At 36.4% G+C, this 7,338-nt stretch overlaps 1 non-coding gene across 1 annotated transcript; it reads left to right on the forward strand.

Moving 5' to 3' along the window:
• Positions 1-306: 306 nt before the first annotated feature.
• On the forward strand, positions 307-414 carry LOC148579875 (small nucleolar RNA R71). Its single transcript, XR_015896027.1, has one exon. It is a non-coding gene; the product is annotated as a small nucleolar RNA R71 (small nucleolar RNA).
• Positions 415-7,338: the final 6,924 nt, after the last annotated feature.

The following is a 7,338-nucleotide window of genomic DNA, read 5'->3' on the forward strand; positions in this document are numbered from 1 at the left end:
GGATGCAGCTTGCAATCCATTTAGACTCTGAGAAATCATATTGACTTGCTGAGTCAATATTTTGTTCTGAGCCAATATGGCATTCAGAGTATCAATTTCAAGAACTCCCTTTTTCTGAGGTGTCCCATTGTTCACATGATTCCTCTCAGAGGTGTACATGAACTGGTTATTTGCAACAATTTCAATGAGTTCCTGAGCTTTTGCATGGGTTTTCACGTGAAGAGATCCTCCTGCAGAATGGTCCAATGACATTTCTGACAACTCAGACAGACCATCATAGAATATACTTATGATGCTCCATTCTGGAAGCATGTCAGTAGGACATCTTTTGATCAGTTGCTTGTATCTTTCCCAAGCTTCATAGAGGGATTCTCCTTCCTTCTGTCTGAAGGTTTGGATTTCCACTCTAAGCTTGCTCATCTTTTAAGGTGGAAAGAACTTGGCCAGGAAAGCACTAACCAGCTTATCCCAAGAGTTCAGGCTATCCTTAGGTTGTGAATCCAACCATGTTCTAGCTCTGTCTCTTACAGCAAAAGGGAAAAGCATAAGCCTGTAGACCTCGGGATCAACTCCATTGGTCTTGACTGTATCACATATTTTCAAGAATTCAGCTAAGAACTGATGAGGATCTTCCATTGGAAGTCCATGAAACTTGCAATTCTGCTGTATTAGAGAAACCAATTGAGGCTTAAGCTCAAAATTGTTTGCTCCAATTACAGGAATTGAGATGCTTCTTCCATAGAAGTTAGAAGAGGGTGCAATAAATTCACCAAGCATCTTCCTTGCATCTCCACCATTGTTATTGGGTTCGGCCATGTCTCCTTCTTTTTCGAAAATTTTTGTCAGGTCCTCTCCAGAGAGTTGTGCCTTAGCTTCACTTAGCTTCCTCTTCAGAGTCCTTTCTAGGTTCAGGGTCAGCTTCAACAAGAATGTTCTTATCCTTGTTCCTGCTCATATGAAAAAGAAGAGAACAGAAAAGAATAGGAATCCTCTATGTCACAGTATAGAGATTCCTTTATGTGAGTATAAGAAGAGAAGAATAGACGAAGGAGAAGAGAAAAATTCGAACACAGAAAAGAAGATGGGGTTCGAATTTTGGGTGGGAGAGAAGTGTTAGTAGATAAATAAATAGAAGGATATGAGAGAGGGGGAGAAAATTCGAATTTTATTTAAAATAAAAGGAAAATATTTTTGTTTTTATTTTAATTATTGGTTATAATTCGAAAATTAAAAAGAGAAATAAAATTAAAATTAAAATTTGAAACAATTGGTTAATTAAAAAGAATTTTGAAAAAAAAATGAGGAGTTTTCAAAAATTAGAGAGAGAAAAGTAGTTAGGTGGTTTTGAAAAGGATAAGAATTAGCAAAACAAACAAAAAGTCAAGTGGTTAATTGAAAAAGATTTGAAAATCAATTTTGAAAAGATAAGAAGTTAGAAAAGGTTTTGAAATTGATTTTGAAAAAGATATGATTGAAAATCATTTTGAAAGAGATTTGAAAAGGAAATTAAAAAGATTTGATTTTTTTTTTTTGAAATTAGAGCTGATTACTTGACTAACAAGAGACTAAAAAGATATGATTCTAGAGTTTAAAGATTGAACCTTTCTTAATAGGCAAGTAACAATCTTTAAAATTTTTGAATCAATCACATTAATTGTTAGTAAAGATTTTAAAATTATGAAACAAAATAAGAATTGAAAATCATTTTGAAATTTTCGAAAATATGAAAGAAAAAATGAAAAAGATTTGATTTTTGAAAAAGATTTGAAAAAGATAGAATTTTTTAATTGAAAATTTGGTTTGATTCATAAGAAACAACTAAATTTTGAAAATTTTTTGAAAAAGTCAATTCAAATATTCGAAATTTATGAGAAGAATAAAGGAAATATATATTTTTTTATTTTTGAATTTTAATGAGGAGAGAGAAAAACATAAAAATGATGCAAAACATAAAAATTCAAGATCAAAACACATGATACATGCAAGAACACTTTGAATGTCAAGATGAACACCAAGAACACTTTGAAGATCAAGATGAACATCAAGACTTATTTTTGAAAATTTATAAGAAAAGACACACATGCAAGACACCAAACTTAGAAATTTTCAATGTTTAGACACTAACAAATTGAAAATGCATATGAAAAACAAGAAAAGACACAAAACATGAAAATGCAAAGATCAAACAAAGAAGATCATTAAGAACAACTTGAAGATTATGAAGAATAGTTTCATGCAGGTGTTCTTCGAAAATTTTAAGAAAAATTAAAAAGATGCAATTGACACCAAACTTAAAAATTGACACTTGACTTAAACAAGAAACATCAAATTTTTTGTTTTTATGATTTTATAAAAAAATTTTTTATTTTTTTTTTCGAAAATTAATTGGAAAAAGAGAAAATAAGGAATTCAAAAATTTTTAATGAGAATTATAGGAATCATGCAATGTTAGTCTAAAACTCCGGTCCAGGAATTAGACATGGCTTACTAGCCAGCCAAGCTTTCAGTGAAAGCTTCGGTCCAAAACACTAGACATGGCCAATGGCCAGCCAAGCTTTAGCATACAAATCAAGCATACAACAGCTGAATTGATGAGAATCAAAAAGCTCTTGTGAAGATGAGTTAAAACCTCGGTCCAAAAAATTAGACATGGCTTCATAAACAGCTAGACTTCAACAGATCATCATGAAACTCTAGAATTCATTCTTAAAAATTCTGAAGCCATAGAATAAGTTATTTTTTTGAAATTTTTTTTCGAAAATAAAAAGCTTTAAAAATAAAATAAAATTACCTAATCTGAGCAACAAAATGAACCGTCAGTTGTCCAAACTCGAACAATCCCCGACAACGGTGCCAAAATCTTGGTGCACAAAATCGTGATTGTTCATTCCCTGGTAACGGCGCCAAAAACTTGATACGCACGTTCATAATCTCAATTCTTTTTCACAACTTCGCACAACTAACCAGCAAGTGCACTGGGTCGTCCAAGTAATAAACCTTACGTGAGTAAGGGTCGATCCCACGGAGATTGTCGGCTTGAAGCAAGCTATGGTCATCTTGTAAATCTCAGTCAGGCAGATTCAAATGGTTATGGAGATTTGATAATTAAAATATAAAATAGGATAGAGATACTTATGTAATTCATTGGTAGGAATTTCAGATAAGCGTATGGAGATGCTTTGTTCTTTCTGAACTTCTGCTTTCCTACTACTTCCATCCAATCATTCATACTCCTTTCCATGGAAAGCTGTATGTTAGGCATCACCGTTGTCAATGGCTACCGTCCGTCCTCTCAGTGAAAATGGTCCAAATGCACTGTCACCGCACAGCTAATCATCTGTCGGTTCTCGATCATGTTGGAATAGGATCCAATGATCCTTTTGCGTCTGTCACTACGCCCAACACTCGCGAGTTTGAAGCTCGTCACAGTCATCCCTTCCCAAATCCTACTCAGAATACCACAGACAAGGTTTAGACTTTCTGGATCTCAAGAATGGCCGCCAATAATTCTATCCTCTACCACGAAGACTTTGATATGAACCAGGAGCCCAAGAGATAAATGCTCAATCCAAGGTAGAACGGAAGTGGTTGTCAGGCACGCGTTCATAGGTTGAGAATAGTGATGAGTGTCATGGATCATCATATTCATCATGGTTGAAGTGTAAGAGAATATCTTAGAATAGGAATAAGCTTGAATTGAATAAGAAAACAATAGTACTTTGCATTAATTCACGAGGAACAGTAGAGCTCCACACCTTAATCTATGGTGTGTAGAAACTCTACCGTTGAAAATACATAAGTGATGAAGGTCCAGGCATGGCTGAATGGCCAGCCCCGTAAACGTGATCTCTGAATATAAAATTATTCAAAAGACTAACCAGAGATATAAAATAAATTACTAAAAGAAGTTTTTATACTAAACTAGTAGCTAGGGTTACATAAGATAAGTAAATCATGTAGAAATCCACTTCTGGGCCCACTTGGTGTGTGCTTGGACTGAGCATTGAGCTTTCATGTGTAGAGACTCTTTTTGGAGTTAAACGCCAGGTTGTAGCCTATTTCTGGCGTTTAACTCTGGTTTGCAACCTGTTTCTGGCGTTTAACTCTAGAATAGAGCAGGAAGTTGGTGTTTGAACGCCAGTTTGCGTCATCAAAACTCGGGCAAAGTATGGACTATTATATATTGCTGGAAAGCCCTGGATGTCTACTTTTCAACGCAATTAAGAGCGCACCAATTGGGATTCTGTAGCTCCAGAAAAGCAATTTCGAGTTCAGGAAGGTCAGAATCCAACAACATCTGCAGTCCTTCTTCAGCCTCTGAATAAGATTTTTGCTCAGGTCCCTCAATTTTAGCCAGAAAATACTTGAAATCATAGAAAAATACACAAACTCATAGTGAAGTCCAGAAATGTGATTTTATTTAAAAACTAATAAAAATATACTAAAAACTAACTAAATCATACTAAAAACTACTTAAAATCAATGCCAAAAAGCGTATAAATTATCCGCTCATCACTTTCTTTACATTCTGTCCATCCCCATTCCCATTTACAATTAAGTCATTTAAGTTTCTACACTTTACATTACTACCATTTCCATTTCTGCACTTTATTGCTTTTCTTTACTTTTGATGTCATTTATAATTCTGCCCAATTACAATTCTGCAATCACAATCTATTTTGCTTAGCTTAACTAATTCACCAATTGATTAAAATTGCTCAAATCCACCAATCTCTGTGGATACGATCCCACTCCACTGTGGGTTATTACTTGACGATAATTTTGGTGCGCTTGCCAAAAGAACATATTCATCATTTTTATATGGAGAGTGAATTCGAATCATCAAGTTTTATGGCGCCATTTCCAGAGATTGGTTTGAATTTGACAATGATTAAATTGATTGTAGAGCTAGATTAAGCATTTTACTTATCTTGTTATTTTTTTTAGTTCTTTAATTCTCCTTCTGTTCTGTTTTATTTTGATTTTACTTTGGAATTCAGTTATTCATTTTTCATATTTCCATTCTTCTAACTGTTTGATTAATTGCATCAACCAAGCTAACCATTAATCTTAACAAGAGTGATTCCTTCACTTGCCCTCTTCTTGTTGTTTGTTGAATATATGACAGGTAGAAGGGGAGAAACTTCATCCTTCTTTGATAGTGAACCTGAGAGGACCTTCCTTAGATTAAGGAGGGAAGCAAGAGGCAAAGGCATAGTTGGAGAGGAAGTAGTAGAGGAAGATCTAGGAGCTACTCTGGAAGGAGAGGTACAAGACCATGTTGGAGTAGATGCTGGCAATCATATTGGGCAAGAGTGGAGAGTCTTAGGCTCCTATATCAACCCAAATCCAGGAAACTGTGGCAGCAACATTTTCAAACCAACAATCCATGCTAACAACTTTGAGTTGAAGCCTCAACTCATCACACTTGTCCAGAATAATTGTTCATATGGAGGAGAAGCCTAAGAGGACCCAAACCAACATCTCACTATATTCTTGAGGATTTATGACACTGTAAAATCCAATGGTGTACACCCTGACACCTACAAGCTACTTTTGTTCCCTTTTACACTCAGAGATAAGGCAGCAAAGTGGTTGGAAGCATTTCCCAAGGAGAGTTTCACAACTTGGGATGAAGTTGTAAACAAATTTCTAGCAAGATTCTACCCTCCACAGAGAGTCAATAGATTGAGAGCTGAGGTGCAGACCTTCAGACAACAAGATGGTGAAACACTTTATGAGGCCTGGGAGAGGTTCAAAGACTTGACAAGGAAATGCCCTCCAGATATGTTCAACGAATGGGTTCAACTTCGCATCTTCTATGAGGGGTTATCATATGAAGCAAAGAAAGATGTGGACCATTCTTTAGGAGGTTCACTCAACAAAAAGAAAACCATTGAAGAAACCATAGATGTCATAGAGACTGTAACTGAAAACGAGTACTTCTATGCTTCAGAAAGGACTCAAAAGAGAGGAGTGCTGGAAGACCCTGACTCCAAGCTTGAAGTATGCATACTTGGGTGACAACAAAACTTACCCAGTGATCATTAATTCAAGCTTGAGTGAGGAGCAAGAAGAGGAGCTACTCCAAGTGCTGAGACAACATAAGGATGCTATAGGATGGACACTTGCAGACTTGAAAGGTCCTTCAATGTGCATGCACAAAATCCTACTTGAAGAAGGAGCCAAGCCCTCAAGACAGTAGCAAAGAAGGCTAGACCCAACCATGAATGAAGTAGTCCAAAAAGAGGTGTTGAAATTGTGGCAAGCTGGGGTGATTTACCCTATCTCAAACAGCCCTTGGGTAAGCCCAGTTCAAGTAGTCCTAAAGAAAGGAGGGATCACTGTTATACCAAATGAGAAGAATGAATTGATACCTACAAGAACAGTGACCGGCTGGCGCATGTGCATCGATTATAGGAAGCTTAATGAGGCGACCAGGAAGGATCACCTCCCCCTACCTTTCATGGACCAGATGTTGGAAAGACTTGCGGGACATAAGTATTATTGCTTCTTGGACGGTTACTCTGGTTACAACCAAATAGTTGTAGAACCTAAGGACTAAGAAAAGACCTCATTTACCTGTCCTTATGATGTTTTTGCTTATAGGAGAATGCCCTTTGGATTGTGCAATGCACCTGCAACATTCTAAAGGTGCATGCTCTCCATATTTTTAGACATGATTGAAAGATTCATTGAGGTGTTTATGGATGACGTTTCTATATTTGGTGATTCATATTCTAGCTGTTTGCAGCACTTAGCCTTGGTGTTAAAGAGATGCCAAGAAACCAACCTTGTATTAAACTGGGAAAAATGCCACTTTATGGTTACAGAGGGGGTAGTTCTTGGCCACAAGATCTCAAAAAGAGGCATAGAAGTGGACAAGGCTAAGGTGGAGGTGATTGAAAAGTTACCCCCACCTTGCAATGTCAAAGCAGTTAGAAGTTTTCTAGGACATGCTGGCTTCTATAGGAGGTTTATTAGAGACTTCTCCAAGGTTGCCAAACCTTTGAGCAACCTGTTTGTCTCTAATGTACCTTTTGTTTTTGATAAAGAATGTATGCTAGCCTTTGAAGAGCTTAAGAACAAGCTTTCCTCTGCACCTATCATAGTTCCACCCAGCTGGAATCTACCCTTTGAGTTGATGTGTGATGCATCTGACTTTGCTGTTGGTGCTGTCTTAGGACAGAGGAGGGACAAATTGGTGCATGTCATTTATTATGCCAGCAAAGTCCTTAATGAGAATCAAAGGAACTATACCACTACAGAGAAGCAATTACTTGCCATTGTCTTTGCTTTTGATAAATTCAGATCATATCTTATTGGCTCTAAAGTAAT

This window comes from Arachis ipaensis, chromosome B10, assembly GCF_059453495.1.
Source record: "Arachis ipaensis isolate K30076 ecotype BB chromosome B10, ASM5945349v1, whole genome shotgun sequence".
Lineage (NCBI taxonomy): Eukaryota > Viridiplantae > Streptophyta > Magnoliopsida > Fabales > Fabaceae > Arachis > Arachis ipaensis.